At 45.3% G+C, this 17,730-nt stretch overlaps 1 long non-coding RNA gene across 2 annotated transcripts; it reads right to left on the reverse strand.

Annotated features, from left to right (window-relative positions):
• Positions 1-382: 382 nt before the first annotated feature.
• On the reverse strand, positions 383-17,284 carry LOC119862758. Of its 2 annotated transcripts, none has more exons than XR_005295358.2 (4): positions 17,182-17,284; positions 8,363-8,481; positions 5,359-5,473; positions 383-1,293 (listed from the first exon to the last, which is right to left on the reverse strand). It is a non-coding gene; the product is annotated as an uncharacterized LOC119862758 (long non-coding RNA). The 2 variants fall into 2 exon arrangements; XR_005295357.1 differs by having other exon boundaries at positions 17,077-17,212.
• Positions 17,285-17,730: the final 446 nt, after the last annotated feature.

Raw genomic sequence — 17,730 nt, forward strand, 5'->3', positions numbered from 1 at the left:
TTTTTAATGTTTTGCAAAATTATTGTGATCTCATTGTTTCCCCCTATAGATTGAACATCTTTCCCTCCCCAGTAGGAGATTCAGCTTTTTAAAAACTCGTGTTTTTCTAGCTAAGTGGAACCTTATGTTATGTATTGGGAATGGAAGAATCTACCAAAACAGAACTGCTTGTGCCAGTCTATATCTATGATCTATCTTATTTTCAGCACAGTGTCAAGAGTGTACTAGGTGCTTTAATATTAAGAGTTTGTTGAATTATTCATTGCAAATAAATCATCTTATGAATTTAGCCCTTTTCCTCCCATATGTGAATCACTCATAAACCTATCCTACAAATAGCTTTGTTTGTAAGCTTTCACTGCATAATTTCCCTGAACCCGTTTCAACCTGTGAGAGGTCTCCAAGTTGTTCACTTGGACTATTTGCGAGTGGTGGCATGTGATTGATCATCTCCCAAGTCACATGCTATTGTAGCTCCTCCATGAATGGAGGACTGACATTTTTTTAAAAAACGGGAAAATAAACAACACAGAATGGCGAATGCTCTTGCTCATTCTTTGTGCACCTGTGATGCAGGTATTTATATAAAGAACAGCCATTTCCCAAGCATCTGTGCAAACAGCCATGAAGGTTTGTGAATAGCAGATAGCAAGTGGTACAAGACGAGTTACTGGTTTTGCAGTATTTGGAGACGCTGTTACTGTGTCTGTGTATATATATCAAGTAAACAGTGTGTTTTGTGTATATACGCAACACTGACTTTTTTCATATGTTTTTTTCCTCTCTTTTTTCACTCTCTATTTGCTTTTCTCCTCTACTCTGTATTAATCTTATTTTTGCCATTGCTTTTTTCCACTTCTCAGTTCCCTTCCTCTTTTCACAGCCCCCAAAGAGGAACACAAACTAAATAACATTTGAGCTCACGTGTAACTTTTGATCCTCTCTTGTAATAGGTTTTTGTAATGTTCCTCTATTCATCTCTACTGTATATGTTGCTATTTTGGTTGACAGCATGAGATAGGGCCTGTATGTTTGTATATCAAAGGTGGCTTTCTCATGTTTCTCTTACTGATGGGCTTAGCCATTTTTCTACGGCTCAGATTGCAAATAAGGAAAGAAGCTGTAGGTTCTGATTGTGTCACAACTTCTGTGCAATGTGCATGCATGACCTCTACATGTGATTGTGAGACATCATAAGGTGCAGTATCATCAGTGTATGGATAATGCTCAGATCTGCCTCCTTTTTTCTTGATGAACTCAGAAGCTGTGGTCACTCTGCTTTCTCTGCACCTGCTGTAGATGGGGATGGGGATGAAAGCAAGAAATAGAGATGGTCAGTAGTGAGGCAAGTAGGGGCTATACCTGCTATACCTATTTCAGGGATATATCAGCCAATATAGTGTATAGCCTAAGCAGATCTCTCTATTGCTGCTCTTTGGTTCCCACATGTTCCTAGCATCTTATTTTTAAAATATAAGATTGAGCATGAGATTGGACCCAGGGGTGGATTTGACCCATGAAATCTCTACTAAGGCCTCCTTTCTTGAGGATGAATTATGGTATGGTGGGGATATGCTACAATATGTAATGCCGTCACTGCACCGAACAGAATATTCTTCTGAGACATCGAGTAGTTTGCATTTAAATAGGTCCTTCACTGAGAAACCCTCCTTACAAAATATCAGCAGGTGTATTTATGCCAAAATCCTACTTCAGTTAATTATTCAAATGCTTCAATTACTCTGTTTAAGTTTCCCTTCACTCTAATAAACACCACAAATGAAAAAGAAGTTAAAGTGACAATGTATCAATTAGGTTGCAGTCCCAATAACCTTAACTGTTAAAGTGACACTGCCTCCATTATGTTGATATACAATCACCATTAAACTAACGATGTGAAATTAGTGGCCCTGGTCCAAATAGAAGAAGAAAAGAGAGCTTTCTCTAGAGTATTTCATAAACCGTTTCAGAGGCTGCTATAAGCCTTAGGCCCCTAAATTTTGGAGACATATGATGAAGGCAGAATCTCAACTTTCATTTAAAAGAAAATTCTAGCTCCCAAGGTTGTAAAGAGAAGATTGAAAACATGAGAAGATTGAAACACATCTGCCTGAGTCTGTAGAGAGCCTGAAACAATAGCTTTGAGTGTAGTTGAACTGCCTCATGCATCTCAGTAGGGTGTTAACTCAAAAGCCCTCTGCTGTGGTAGGGGGGCTTCCAAAACACTCCCCTGCCCCCAAAGAAGACTCTGTGTGGCAGGAGGAGAAGAGTGCAGTTGACCCAGCCCACCCACCCACACTGGCTAAATTCTGAGGGTCCTAGGGTTGCCAGGTGTCTAGTTTTCGACTGGAACACCAGGTCAAAAAGGGACCCTGGCAACTCCGGTTAGCATTACTGACCAGGCCATTAAACGTCTGGTTGGCGCGGGGCTGGCAGGTTCCCTACTCAGCTCCACCTGGCTCCCCGAAAGCGGCAACATGTCCCTTGGCTCCTAGGCACAGGGATGGCCAGGGGAGCTCCACACGCTGCCCCCACCCTGACTACCAGCCTCACAGCTCTCATTGGCCTAGGAGCCGAGGGATATGTTGCTGCTTCCAGGGAGCGGCCGGATGCAAGTACTGCCTGGAGCCTGTACCCCCAAATCTCCTCCTGTACCCCAACCCTCTTCCCCAGCCTGGAGCCCCCTCTTGCACCCTGAACCCCTCATCCCTTGCCCAACCCCAGAGCCCACATCTCCAGCTGGAGACCTCACCACCTCTTGCACCCTGAACTCCTCATTTCTGGCCCCACCATGGAGCCCGCACTCCCAGCCGGAGCCCTCACCCCCCCCCCCCTGCATCCCAACGCCCTTCCCCAACCCAGTGAAAATGAGTGAGTGAATGAGGGCGGGAGAGAGCGAGCCACAGGGGTAGGGGAGATGAAGTGAACAGGGCGGGGCAAGGGTGTTTGGTTTTGTGTGATTAGAAAATTGGCAACCCTGGTCAGGATCCCCCTGTTGTCGTCCCAGCCTCTCTGTGGAGGGGAGGGGCCCCTGTCTGCCATACCTGCTGTTTTTAAGAGCAGATAGCTTCTGCTGCTGCTGGGGTGGAAAGGACCTGCAGTGCCATTATTCTTCCAGGTGTGGGGGAAAGGCCATAGCACAGGGTGGGGCTGTAAGGCAGAGCCACAGAGGGCCCTATGTGGTGGTGCATCTAGGGCCCTGGATTGCCATAATCTGGCCCTAGTAAACATGATGCAGATCAATTGCAGGATGTCTTTAAGCACTAAGGAGGAAACTGTTTACAGTGTGATGGAATTGAATCAGCCCACAGAATAATATCATGGTTTGGGTTTTAGAGGTGCTATTGCACTACTAAAGCAGCAAGCGTATCTGTCTTTCAGCACACAGCCTGTGCAATGATTTTGAATTTAAGTAATAAAGAGGGTGCCATTAATCTCCTGCAGGTGATTAGTCAATTTCATTTCCTTGTTGGACATGCAGGATAAATTCTATGCTATTGCCTCCTCTTAGACCATAGCAGAAATGCTTGTCTAGCGGTGACACTGCAAGAAGGATACACATGTAAGTTTCCCAATTAATACAGTTTCACAAGCTGAACAGAAGATCTGAGAAGTGGAAAGGTCAAATATCCAATATGGAATAGACAATCCCCAATGCAGAAAGGAAAACACCTGCCCCGATAACTGGGGAAAAAAACTCTCCTTTGTGTCTGTCTGGACTCTGAGTGTATATGTGCCCCAGATGGGTGCCAGGATTGCCAGGATTGCCCCAGATGGGCTCCAGGATTGCCATGCTGTTATCACAAATAGCTTCAGATAGTCCGACTGCATCTGTTACTTTCTAGTTGTTCTGCTCTTTTGTGCCCCCTCTGCTCCCTCAAGACTTCTAGCGGCATGTCTTGTGAGACATCCATCCTTCTCCTTCCCCATGACTAGAAACCAGGTGCCTCTCATGCCCCAGACAGGAAGACAGAAATAAGATTATGTGAGACAGTGTCAGACTTTCCCTCCAATAAGTTAGCTAGAGAAGGAACTTTTTGTTTTCTTAAACAATATAGGCCAGCTTTGGCCCTAGTTTCTCCACTGACTCAGTGGGATTCCACCAGGGATGAATTTGGGCCATTGGGTTTTATTTTTGTTCCAGATGTGCCTAGAGGCCCCATTGTGCTAGCCTCTGAACAAATACACTGTAAGAGATACTCCAAAGAATGTATAATCTATGTACACAAGTAGCGGGCAGGGAAAGGGGAGCAAAGATTTGCCTCAGGTCAGTATCAAAGCCAGGAACCAGAACCCAGTTCACTTGAGTCGCAGAAGAGTATGTTATCCCCTCTCTATGTTGCCTGTCTAAGCAGGCCATAATTCTATCGTTTACAAAAGAGAAACCTATAGAAAATTAAAGCTGTTAAACATTTCAGCTTATCTCTCAAAGCCCTTGGAAGGTCTAGTGAAGCTATTCTGTGAGCTTAGTTACAGAGAGGGGAAAGAGCTTTAATACATCCGGAAAATTTAATAATGGGAATTACTATTGTGGAATCTGTGGTGTTGGCTGAATATCTCTGACAGCATGGATGAGTTTCAGCCCTGGAGTAAGCCAGTGTGCAGCCTCATGTCAGTTAGAATGGAGTCAGTGACATAGTACATTGGAGTTCCTCATGTCTCTGGATTCAGGTTAGTGGAAGGAATCCTATTGACTTCAGATCAGACACTTATTGGGTGAAATCTTGGTCCCATTGAAGACAAAGCAAAACTGGTCCATAAGGTCATGATTTCACCTAGTGAGTATTATCAGTGATTCCTTTCAGGCGGGCCAGTGGTGGTAGCTACAATTCTGCCAGGGGAAGCTGCAGCAAGGATGTGTTGAATCAGCACTTGCCTGGCCCACATCCCTTCCCCACTAGTGCTTTTTACTTCCAGGGCAGTGTTAGTCACCTGTAGGCCCCACACCTGGGAGAGGCTGTGAGTGCATTGCCTTGTCCCACAACCATCTGCTGAACACTTTTTGTTGCGGGGGCCCTGCTGCCCGGGTTACCAACAGGGACCGTGCAACGAATCCAGCCCAGAGTTAATTATTCTATACAAGAATTTAAACATAAAAAGAATGAAATGGTATTTCACTACACAGAATTAACCCCTCTCCCTTTCCCCTCAGAATCGATTTTCCTTTTGATTCACATGCCAGCAGACCCACTTGGAGACCTGACATAGCCAGCAACTTGTTTATGTGTATTTGTGGAACCCTGGATGTTTGATCTATTTGTTTAAAAGAGGGAAACATTTGTGTTGCCTTTTAATGCACTTTGCTATTTTGTGCCTGGTGCACCTAAATGCTGCTGAAACAAGATAAGGAAAGCAAACCTTTCAAACCGCCAGCAGAACTCAGATGCTCATCTCAGGGGGACGGCTATGAAGGCAGAAGTTTGAATTTGTTCTGCTGAGCCTGGTATCGCCACATCCAAGCTTGTTTTCCTCTCTGTTGATTGAAAGTAAATTAGCTTCCACTCTCTGTCCCTTTTATCCCACAGAAAAAAGAGAAAGAAAGAGCCTGTTTGGGAAATGGTGAATATGTGGACACAATTTTAAAATCAAGCGTTATTTCCTTTACCTCATTAGATTTTACTTAGAGAGATTACTGCGGCCACATTACTCTATCTCCCCCTGTCAGCCACACTATCTTCTGTGCTTCTGACAGGCAACTGTCAATTTGTGCTATGTTTCCTGTTCCTCTTAAGAGCACTGCAGGCTAGACCCTCCGCTACAGTAAATTGGCAATAGCTGTACTGAAGACAACAGAAACCGTGCCAGTGTGCACCAGCCAATGGTCTGGCCTGTGTAGCAGCAAGATATGTTTTGAATGCTTGACTCTGCATCTCCCATTATGACTGTGTACTCAGTACCAAGGAGAAGGTAAGAAGAATAGACAACCCACAATTTCCCCTTGTCCTTGTGTGGAGAGTTTTTGGCAAAACTCTAAGCACCTCAACAGAGCCTATGGCAATGTCATCCTTGGGCAAAATAATGCACTTTGCAGATGCACAGCATTTAAACTTTAATGCTGTGAACTGGAGAAGCAATCTGGAGTTTTCTCTGTTCTATTGAATTATTCTCTGGCCTGGTTATCATGCCTCTCAGTCCCTGGCGATATTGCTTTTTTGATTTATATGGCCTTTATGCTCCTTGCTCCTCTGCAGCTTGAATACATTGGTTATAAAAGCAGCCTGGCATCTTCTGCCTTGTTACTTGGGTTTCCAGGGAGGCAGATAGTACAAACAAAAAACCAAAGACTTTCCCGCCTCTAAATTAAGCATAAAACACATCAGCTTTCAGTCACGTTCTTATCATCACCTCATGATCACACTTTCATAACATCATGGTTTCTCTAGCTAAGCATGATAGTGTTTCTTAGCCTTATGGCATGTATCTGAAATAAGCCTTTGTGCCACGAGCCCCTCTCTAATATGTGTCTGATTGGTTGAGCTCATAGGGTTGCCGTGCAATAGCCATTTTGTACCAACTCTGCTCAGCCAGCTCTTTGTTTTATTTTATTAACCTTCAGCGATGAGCAAGCTTCACAATCCCATAAGTATTGTGGCTAAAAGCAGTCCCGCTCCTGTGCAGGTGAGTTGGTGGGTTTTGTTTTCCACCTCAGAATACGGGATTGTTCATTTTGTTAAGTTACGAAATTCTCATTGCCCCAACTCAAAACCCAGTTTTTAGTCATAAATAAGAAGGTTTTTTTGTTCTGGGGGAGAGGGGGCTGCTTGTTTGCTTGAACTGCTGGTTAAATTATCATTTTCTTGTTTGGCCTAATAATCCGTGTACAGGATCTGTAATAGTCTTAACTTAGTTCCCTGTAAGCGCTGCACAAGCACTCAGGGAACCCATCCGGCCTGGACCTGCCGTGGATGGGGGAGGGGCGCCTCGTCCCTCCCAGCCCAGATGCTACTGTGGGGAGAAAGAGCTGGGTGGAGTCCTCTTTCCCTGCCATAGCCTCAGAGCAGCCCTGCACCCCAAATCCCTCATCCCCAGCCCCACCCCAAAGCCTGCCCCCCAACCCTCTGCCCCAGTCCTGAGCCCCAAATACCTGGCCCCACCCCAGATCCCGCACCCCCAGTCAGAGCCCTCACAACCCTGGACCCCAACCCTGTGCCCCAGCCCTGAGCCCCCCCCCACACTCTGAACCCCTCGGCCCCACCCCACCACATGAATTTTGTTATGTGCACCAATATGGAGGTGATGTATCACACATCACCTCCATATCGGTGCACATAACAAAATTCATTCGCACATGTGTGGGAAAAATTAGAGGGAACACTGGTCGTAACTATGTTCTGTCAGATAGCAGAATAGTACATCTTCAGAGTAGTACACTTTAGCAGTCAGACTGGCTCTGGGTGAATAATTTGTAACGAATCTTTTGATTCTGTGGCTATTCTGCCTCCCCCCACCTTCTGTTTGTTAGGGTGACCAGACATCCTGTTTTTAAAGGGACAGTCCCATATTTAAGCTCTCCTGCTCGTGTTCCTACTTCTTTAAAACGGGTAAATTGTCCTGAATTTTCAGTGTCCCTCCCCCCTCAGTACTGGCTGGTCCTGCTGTTGGCCGATTCCTGCTCGCCAGCCGCCTGCCCACCAGCGGTGAGTGGGGGGTTCAGTGGCCGACGGTAAGGATGGGTGTGTAAGGCTGGTGGCAGGTGAAGATGCAGCGCACGGGGCTAGACGCTTTCCCTGCTGGTTCGTCAGCACAGCCCCCCCGCATGCTGGCTCTCGGCCACCAGAGCCCCACTCCCTGTCCCGTTTCTGGCTGGCAATGGCTAATGAGTGTGGGCAGGCTCCAGGCAGCAGCCAGTTACCTGTCACCTCTGCTGCCCATCCATCATCCATTTACGTGCTCCCCCTCTCCCAGTCCTCTCCCTGCTTTGCCCCTTTGCCTCCTCAGCTCCGCTGCTCCTCCACATCCCCCCCAGGCAGGGCGTATCCCGCTCCCAGCTCTCCACTGTGTGGAGAACCAGCCCCTAGTCGGAGCTCTCAGCTCATCAACAGCCTGGCTGGCAGGCTCCTTCCCCCACTGCCTCTGGCTGGGCCGGCATCCCGGGAAAGCCCAAGACCTTCTGGCCAGGAGGAGCCGAGCCCTGCATGTGCCAAAGCCCCACACAGCACTGACAAGGGGAAGCCTCTCCACCCCTCAGCTAAGCTCTGGAGTGGCAGGAAGGGGAGGAAGCAATTTCCAGCCCGTTCCTGCCCCGAACCTGCAGTCTCCACAGCAGCCCCCCGGTCAGGGGCTTAGCACCATCTATAGTTCTAAGCCTCAGCAAAGCCCTTTGAATGTACAGTGGACCCAAAACTGCATATCCCAGCAATACCTTTGAATTTTTTCCTCATCAAAAGAGAAGTCACTGTGTGTAAGTGCTCATGATGTGAGGGCATTTCCAGTTTCAGAGATGTTACTTTCATTGTTTCCTCCCGGTCTGACATAAAAGGCCTATAGGATCAAACAATACAGTAGCAGTGATTGAACTAGAAAAAGTCAGTGCAGTTCTGCTTCTCCCATCTCCCAGGCTTCCTGACCTCTAGGGATTATCATTTGCATCTATTCTGTGCCATGGTAGCATGCTTTTCTCCTCTCCCCCAAGAGGGACTTGGAGGGCCATAGGCTAGGGAGATGAGTGCTCACTCGCGTGGATCCAGCAACAGCAGATAGCTTGAGCTCTGGGGACAGAAAAAGAGGGGGAGCTGCACAAGCTGTTGATGCTTCAGGTTTGGGGACCAGCAGGTTTGGGGAACAGCCTTTGAGCCACTGCAGCTGGATGACAGACAGGCCATGCAGAAGGCCCAATGAGAATACTTGGCCAGTGGGATTTATCAGTTATTTACTTAATTGTCCTCTATAGACAGAGAGACAAGAAGGGACAGGCCAGGACCTAGCCAGAGGAGCTGAAAGGCCATAGTTACCTTTGTTCTGTTCTGCTAGACTGCACCCTAAGGGTGGCGCTAGGAGCAACTGTGTGTGTGAGTGCTTACTGGGACCCCATCAGGGACCATAGCCTAGGGCACCTAGTGGCTGAAGTGCCTATAGCAATTTCTCCTGAACTTGTGCCAGACTTGGGATGCTACTCAGTATATGAAAATCTTGTTGTATCAGATGGTCAGTTACAGTATGCTTGATTGCCTTACACCACATCGAAATTGTATTGCAGCCAGTACAAGTAATGCATTGCTTTACAGGTGGGGCAAATGAGGCATTTGCAGGTGAGGGTTAGCAGTCATTGGAAATGACTACTAAATGTTTCTTTTCCTTGGCTGATTATCCTTTTCCTTTGCATGGTGCACTCCAGGAAAATATGCTGACCATTTTCCGCTCTGCCCTCCACAAAGGGTCTGTTTATAAAATCTAAGCAAGTTGTGACAGGAAACTAATTGTTGTTTGTCACCTTAGCAACACAAACTTCCCTTTGCCCCTGAATTTGTTTGTTATTATGGTGGGATGTTGGCTGACATTCTGAGATTCACTCGGCTTTTTAAATATAACTGACTGATGTAGCATCATTGCCATTAAATCCCCCCCCCTATTTCTTTTTCTACAATTGATTTTCTTCCAGTTTCTCCCCATTATTTCCCTAGTCTTTAATTTACACACACAAGCCCCATGTTTTCTAGCTATTTCTAACAAGGCTGCTTGTTAACCATATATGTCCTTACTTCTGTTCTGCATCTAAAGGGGTCAGCAGATCATTGCCTTTTCCCACCTCCTTGTGCTTTTACACCTCTGATTTACAGGAACACTGATTAATGCAGCTGTTAAATGTTTATCTGCTGCAGGATACAATTCACCATTGTGGAAAGCTAGCAGAGCTAGAGTATCATGCTGCATCTATCACTATTCTCCGCTACACCTGTTACTAAATGTAAAGGTTATACTGTTGTATTTTGCAAAAGTCCTACATAAATGACATGATGCCATACCATATCTCCCTGGTGCACAAGGGGAGTGAGGACTTTACAGCATTCATTGTTGCAGCCTGTTCCTCTTCGTTCCTGCCATTCATTATGTCCAGCTAGCTCTGTAGGCAGGTGTGGAAGAGCAATGACCCTGCCTCCTCCTTATCTCTCCCTATCTCCTTTGGTTGAGTTGTACCTGGGGGCACATCCTGGAAGCAGCCACTGAGGGTAAGGACATCAATTGTAGAGCCCCACATTTTTCACTAATATGAGACAAAACAACATATAAAATGGAAAAACTCACCCAGGAGCTCTGGAGACTTCTATTCCATGGGGCTGGGCCTGGCCCCTGCTCTGGGCATGTGATCTGGCACATGGGGTTGCAGTGCCACTCAGGTGTGGCCTATCCAACCCATCCTGACTTGTAAATCATTTCTCGGAGAGGTTTTATGAAAGGGCCAAATTATGGGTGAAGGGTGTCAAGTATGCAGATCCAGTTTGGCTATGAATGAGGGTGCCAAAGGGAGAAGGAGGGTGCAAGACACCTTCTCACCTCCCCACAGATCTCTGTGTCAGCCCCAGTCCGGGGGGTAGGACTTGCCTGGATCACAGAGGATGTGCGTCTGTTACAGTTGTCTGCTGAGGAAGCTTGTGGTCTTAACACTGAAGGTCCCCAATTTAATCCCCCCCACGTGCTGGTCAAGATGGCGACCATCATACCTGCACAACACTGTGTGCAATCCCAGGGAGAGCAGGGACTCTGAGTCTGCTATTGGCTACAATGTTGGTGCCAGCACAGGGAGAGGGGCAAGGTGTGGGCTGTGCCCCTGATCTAGCCCACCCTGCCACACCAGTTATCAAAGCTGCTCTTGTGTGTAAATGCACCCAGAACCATTCCAAAGGTGTAGCCTCAGGCACAAGAAGGCTGATTCTCTTCTCATTTTCTGTGGTGTAAATCAGACATTCCACTGAATGGAGAGACACCATTGCACAACTGCTGTCAGCGAGGGGTGAATCAGGCCCAATGTCCCCATGTGTTCTCATGCTGGGGGGGGGAGGGGGACAGAAGAAGGGGAATCTCTGTACTGCCTGAATGGGGCCATTGCATTTATAGCCCATCAGCTGGCCAAGGAATGGCTCATCTCTAGTTAGGTACTGTGGCCAACTAATGTCTTGTGGCAAGATTTTATGGCTACAATAAAAAGCCAGAGAATTTAGCAACCATTGCACAAGACTGTTCTGTGTCCATGTACTATTTGAGTGTATTAATGTGAATAAACACAATAAAAGGTTTGGAAATCATCACTGTAAAAAAAGGCATTTTTTAAGCTGTCCAAGTATTGGAGGGATGGAAACTGGTTAGAATGGTAAATTTTCTTTTTACTTTACCACACTCCATTCAAAACCAGCTGAACCATTTTTATTTATTTTTGACAATCACTAAGAATTTCCTAACCTGGGTTTCGCCAGCTTTAACATTGAAACATATTTCTATAGTAGAGATCTATACCCTTGGAAAAACTTAGGAACAGAGAAAGCCTTACACATAGTTCAAAGAATGGCAATGTTGTAATTATCCATTCTCCTTCCATTCCTCTTAGCTCTCAGACCCTGTGTTAACCATACATCATTATTAGACTGACTTCAGAACCTTAATTGATGCAGAATGAAATTCAGAGCAGGAAACAGGCTTTTGCATTCACTATGAATGGACTGCAAATTAGTGTTATTGTTGTAAAGGTTAACTGAAATTGAAAACTGTTCTTTTAATATCTTGTACTTTGAATGCTTCCAGTCTTTGTGAAATAGTCCTGATTGGCATCTTAAGAACAGAGGAAAATGGCGGGCGTGGGGGAGAAGTACCTCATCTCAAGGAAATCTACAAGGCATATACCACTGCTGGAATGTTGTTTTGGTTCTCTGTAAAACATCACTAATCCTGCCCCGACCTTTGCAGCAGATAATAGCCCCTGCTTGATCCAGCATGCCTACAAGTTGCAAACATCCACACAAAAGTGAAGGACAGGTTTGAAATGCCACACGTGGTATATTTTATCATAATTCAGGTTTAGCAATTTCACATTCCTTCCATATTTCCTGGAGAGTGACAGCAATGTGCGTGGAAAGGTCAGAAAAGCATAAAGGAGGGCATTGTTACTTCAGATGACTAAAAAGTGATTTGTTGTATGAATAAGGAAAGACACCAAAGGCCACCACCTCAGCCCATCCTAAGTAAAAGAATCAAGAATCTATGAGACAAAGATGCAAGAAATATGCCCGGAACATTCAAAGTTGTCCTTGACTAGACACAGGCTTCACATGCTCCTTTCATTAAGCTTGGCTAATTGGTACTTTGCACCCCTGCATCATTTGTGCATCAGAAGGTCAAGCTAGATGATCATAATGGTTCCCTTCTAGCCTTAAAATCTCTGGCAGAGTTTTCCAAAGCTGCCAATGGAATTTGGATGTGCAGCTACACTAAACTTTAATGGTAGCTGGGCATCCAAATCCATTAGTCAGCTTGGAAAAATCTCAGCCTGTGAATTGAAAACCTACAAATGTGTGTGCCCTTTGCATTTAGGTTGGTAAGAAAATAAATTCCAGACTCCTAGCAATTGTTGCCTTTCAAAACGTTGTGTCCCTACTTTATCTACAGGTGCTTATACTCCACTGTAATTCTTCTGGCAATAACAGTAGTTTGCTGTTGTTACACAAATGGTAGGAACATAGCTGGAGAATTTTTCTCACTTTAGATATTATAAGTGCTAAATAGTATCCTTAGATGACGGTGGGAGTCAAATACATGCCTCTGAAAGCAGAATCTGGCCCAGTTAGCAACAGCATCACCACTGACATGTTTGTTCAGAGACTAGTTCATGTCATAAAATGTGTCAGCTTTTCTGGTAATTACAATTTGTAGCACAATTTTTTAGTATTAAGTTTCACTTTAGAAAATGTTTGTTGTGATCTAAGATGGTGCAAAGAACAAAAGGGAATAAGCACACAGATGTGCAGGGGTAAGTAATATGTACAAGATTAAATAAAATACGATCATCTAAGCACCCATGGGAGACTAATTAGCATAAGCAGGTATTTATGAAACATTTTTTTCTTAACCATCATGGCTTTTGAAAAAGTTCTCCTATGTTTGGTTAAATCCCAGCTTAGAACATTTGCAAAATTTCTCCACTTTCTCTTGTGCCCACCTAGGAACAATTACTGTGGTTACACAAGGATTCATACAACATAAAAAGTTTCAGCCACAAAATGAATTTTCATATGACAATAGATGCCATTTCTGATGACATGCACAGAGCCAATAAAGTCCGATGATACATTCCTTATTAGAAGGCATAAAGATTTCAGAGGACGTCCAACCGCACTTTTTTGCTTACAAGGATGTTCAGGCAGAGCTTAAAAAAAGCTGAGTGAACAGTTCACTAATGACAATGTACTGTACTAGTTTATGAAAGCAGAGAAATGCTGTGCAGATGGTTCATTAACTTCACTATAAATGAACCACAGAAGGGAAAACTGACTATTGGTGACCAGAATAATTTGACTGCAAGAAACATACTTACAAAAAAAATGACCGTAACCTTAAATAAAAAAGTAAGACACATGCTTTGAAAAGCTCAGCACAAAAAAACCTTTGCCCAAGAACCTTGAGCCTCTTTCTCTTCCCCATATCTGGCACTTGGTGGGCTACAGCAGCAGCTCCTCAGTAATTTGATACCACCTTGTGAAATAACCCAAATCTGGCTTGCCCAATATTGACATACATTACAGTGAGGAGGAGAGCCAGCTTACAGTCCCACTTCCATGCTTTTTTGCTTGGAAGGGACAACAGAAAGTCAAAGGAAGAAATGAATTCTGTTTATATTAAATTCTTGCTGCTGCAACCTTCTTTAGCTGAGTCTTATCTTATTCTTACACAGTGAGAGCTGGAAGAAAGAGACTGTAGCCCAGTGATCATCTAAACTGGAGCTGACAATGCATGGAAAAGAATAACCTGTAGGACAAATGCATCCGATGAAGTGAGCTGTAGCTCACGAAAGCTTATGCTCAAATAAATTTGTTAGTCTCTAAGGTGCCACAAGTACTCTTTTTCTTTTTGCGAATATAGACTAACACGGCTGCTACTCTGAAACCTGTAGGACAGAGGCCACTCACAAGAAATATACTCGAAACATCTATTTTCATTATTAATGTTAATTATTTTAGCATCAACAGTCTGCTGAGCAGTGCACATTACAAATAATAATGCAGTCCCTACCTCTGTCAGCTTAAAATCTAAAACACAGAGTACAGACAAAAAACTTATCAGGTCATCCAGTGGAGGGTGATTTTAGGGATTTGCCCTGATGATTATATCCTAGTGTTATATTTGTAGCCATGTCTCAATGACACACTACATCTCTCATATATTCTCAAATGGGCCGCTCATGCCTCAAGATTGGTACCCAAACTTTTCCTGTTGCACCCCCCCTCACCAGTAATGGAATCAGTCTGCACCTCCTCCACCCCCATTACTGCACAGTTGGCACAGCAGAGGAGCTTCGGCTGAAGGTGAAGCTGGGGGAGGAGTTGGGATTGGAGATGGAGCTGGCCTGGGGCAGAGAGGGAATAAAGACAGAACTGGGTTGGGGGTGAAGCAGGGGGTGGAGTGGAGCTGCAGCTGGGATCAGAGCTGGGCAGGGGGGGGAAGTGGCACCCTCTCCGCATGGGGGCTGGCCCAGGTCCCACTGTGTGCCCCCCCAAACATTCCTATATGCTCCCATAAGGGGGCATGCCCCACAGTTTGGGGACCACTGGTCTGAATGCTGCACTTATCTGCACCCTACAACCCCACTGAAGCCAATAGGGATCTATGGAGATAAATGAGGGTGGGATTTGGCCCTTATTCTTCAATGAAAGTGCAGTAGACAGCACCATATTCAGAGTACCACGAGATCCACAGGAAGTGGATAGTGGGTTTTTTTGGAGGTGGGGATATACAGGGGTGAAAGTAACTTAAAAGACTTACCGGTATGCCAGAGTTCTTAGCAGAGGGCATGGCCTCAACTGGAAGAGGCGGGGCCTTTAAATACCCTGGTCCTTTAAATCAAGATTTAAAGGCCCTGTGGCTCTGGTTACGGTAGCAGTGGCTTGGGGCCCTGGGCCCTTTAAATCATCCCCAGAGTTACCAGCTGCAGAGGCAACTGGGAGCCCCGGGGCTCAGGGACAATTTAAAGGGCCCAGGGCTCTGGCTGCTGCTTCCGCAGCAGAGCTCCGGGCCCTTTAAATCGCCGACGGAGTCCCAGGGGCTCCCGGCTGCCACCTCTACCGTGGGGCTCAGGCAGAGATTTAAAGGGCCTGGGGCTCCGCTGCAGTAGCAGCTTCTGGATCCCGGGCCCTTTAAGTCACCGCCAGAGCCCTGTCACTGCTACCCCGGGGCTCCGGCAACAGGGCTCGGGCGGTGCTTTAAAGGGCTCGGGCTCCCCGCAGAGGCTGGAACTCTGCCCCTTTAAATCACCACCAGAGGCCTGCTGCTGCTACCCTGGGGCTCCAGCAGCCAGGCTCGGGCCACTTCAGGGAGCCCCAGGCCCTTTAAATCGCCAGCCTGGGGAAGCTGGTCCAGTCTGGCATGGCATACCGGCTCTTGCTTTCACTTCTGTTGGCACCACCAAAATTAAGGCAGTAAAGACCACATGGAAGGAAACCCAAAGTCTGGCAAACTCAGTCTATGAAGGACAGCTTGGAAAAAGCTTGCAAACCTGCTCAGAGGGTTAAACATACTGCCTCACAGGTGCAGAGCTAGGAATGGAGGAAGTGCCAGGAAAGGAACTAAAGGTCTTATGGTGACTGAGGAGATCAGTGAAATAGATAACACCACACAGTAATATAGAGACCTAAAAACAATAACTGAGCACAATTGGCTGTGGGACAATAAGCAAAAACAAGATGAAATATCCTTTGATAGCAATAACACAAAAGTCGCATAAGAGCAGCAGGTGTTCTTAGTTCCAAGGAATAGCTATTCTCATTCCTGCACAGCAGTTCCTCTGTCTAGCATCAATAACCTCTCTCCCTTGGAGCAGCTCCTCCAACATAGGGGTCTGCAGCAGGGCCTCGCACTTCAACAACAGCTGAACCTGTCGTAGGGCCCATTCTCAGGTTCCAGTGGCAATTAGTCTTTTCCGAAGCCAGCAGCAGCACAGTGGATGTATTCACCACCGCTAAGAGCACTTAATGCTGTGGCTTCAAAGCCATGGGTGCTCCAAAGCTACTCAGATGTGTCCAGAGCACCATAGGTGCTGGAACAATTTTTATAGTGGGGGTGCTGAAAGCCATTAAACACAATTGTAAATCCTGTAAAAGATGGAAACCACTTCAAACAAGGGGGTGCTGCTGCATCCCCAGCACCCCTAGTTCCAGCATCTATGCAAAGCACTACATGCCTCTGTGAGCGTCTGACTTCTGCATTACTGAACTAACTCTTGAGGTTTTAACTTCTCTTCCCAGACTGGAAACTGTGTGAGGTCTTTTTTTGAGCCAATAAAAGAGTCTCTGCACCACCCTGGCAATGTCACTGGTCTTTCCTTTCACATAAGTGACTCATTACAATACATTTTAAAGAAAGAGCAAAACATCCTCATTAAGGTCTCGAGTCTCCACTCTGTTACACCCATTTTACACCTGTCAGTCCAATGACTTCAATATCTTGGTTTAATTCAATATCAAGGTTTAATGCATGAATTGGAGCCAATGCCTTTTGTTTTCTACTCCTGCCACTACCTCCCATTATTGTTTTAAGACTCTCTCTGTATCAGGGCTTGGAGCGCAATGCTAGAGATTCAAAATCTCTCATATCTTCAAATTATGAAGACTTATTTATGATTAGTTATCTTGTAAATCACACCCATATTGATGTTATAATTGTTTATATGTCGTACACAAGTTCTTTTGCTAAGAAACACTTAGCAACATATTTCACACATTTTGCTGTTATGGTTCTTAGTGCATTTACTTCCCTTTTCCTCTCCAAAGTGCAGTAGAACAGTGATTATGCACACTTGGTAAAGAATGTGCTTAAATCTAGTGGAAAGGAGATAAAGAGTTGTATAAAATGATAGACATTACAGCCAATGAGCCTTACCTGATTGGGAAGAAGAACACATGAAATCTCATAAACAAAACTTTATAGTCACTCAGAATAACATGTCCTTAAGGCCAAAAAAATACTGACATGGACTTCACTCACCGAAGCCATCTATAGTTCATCTTCAGCTGTCATTCTCAAGATTAATTAAAGCTGTCCAAGTAATTTTCTACATCCTGCTGTTAAGCACAAACAAAATTTGCCATTTAGCAGTGAGCAAAGAATTCAGGCAGTAAAAATACTGTTGTGTATTTTTGCAGATAATTAGTGGATCAGATGCACATGAGGAAGAGGTAATTGTTATTCAGTGATAGGGCCTACCTCAGTTTAGCTTAATTGTCATGCCAGGAAGTATGAGGAGGGTTAAAGCAGACAGCTGATCCCACTCTCATTGTGTAGTCATTTCAGTGCTTCATAGGATTATGAAGTGGTCAGTCATCTACTCATGAATTCATTGCTCAACTCTTCCTCAAAGTGCTGACTAACCAAGGGAGGAGAGATCAAAGGTGAAGTAAACCCAGTCAGTGGATTTTCAAAGCACATTGTGCCTAAATGGGTAGATAAGCAGATGTAGTTATGCATATATAGCTTTTGGTCAGGAATTTTCTAAGGTCATTTTAAGCATCTATCTGTTCTGAAAATCTGATCACT

The sequence above is a fragment of the Dermochelys coriacea genome, chromosome 10 (assembly GCF_009764565.3).
Source record: "Dermochelys coriacea isolate rDerCor1 chromosome 10, rDerCor1.pri.v4, whole genome shotgun sequence".
In the NCBI taxonomy this organism is placed as follows: Eukaryota; Metazoa; Chordata; order Testudines; family Dermochelyidae; genus Dermochelys; species Dermochelys coriacea.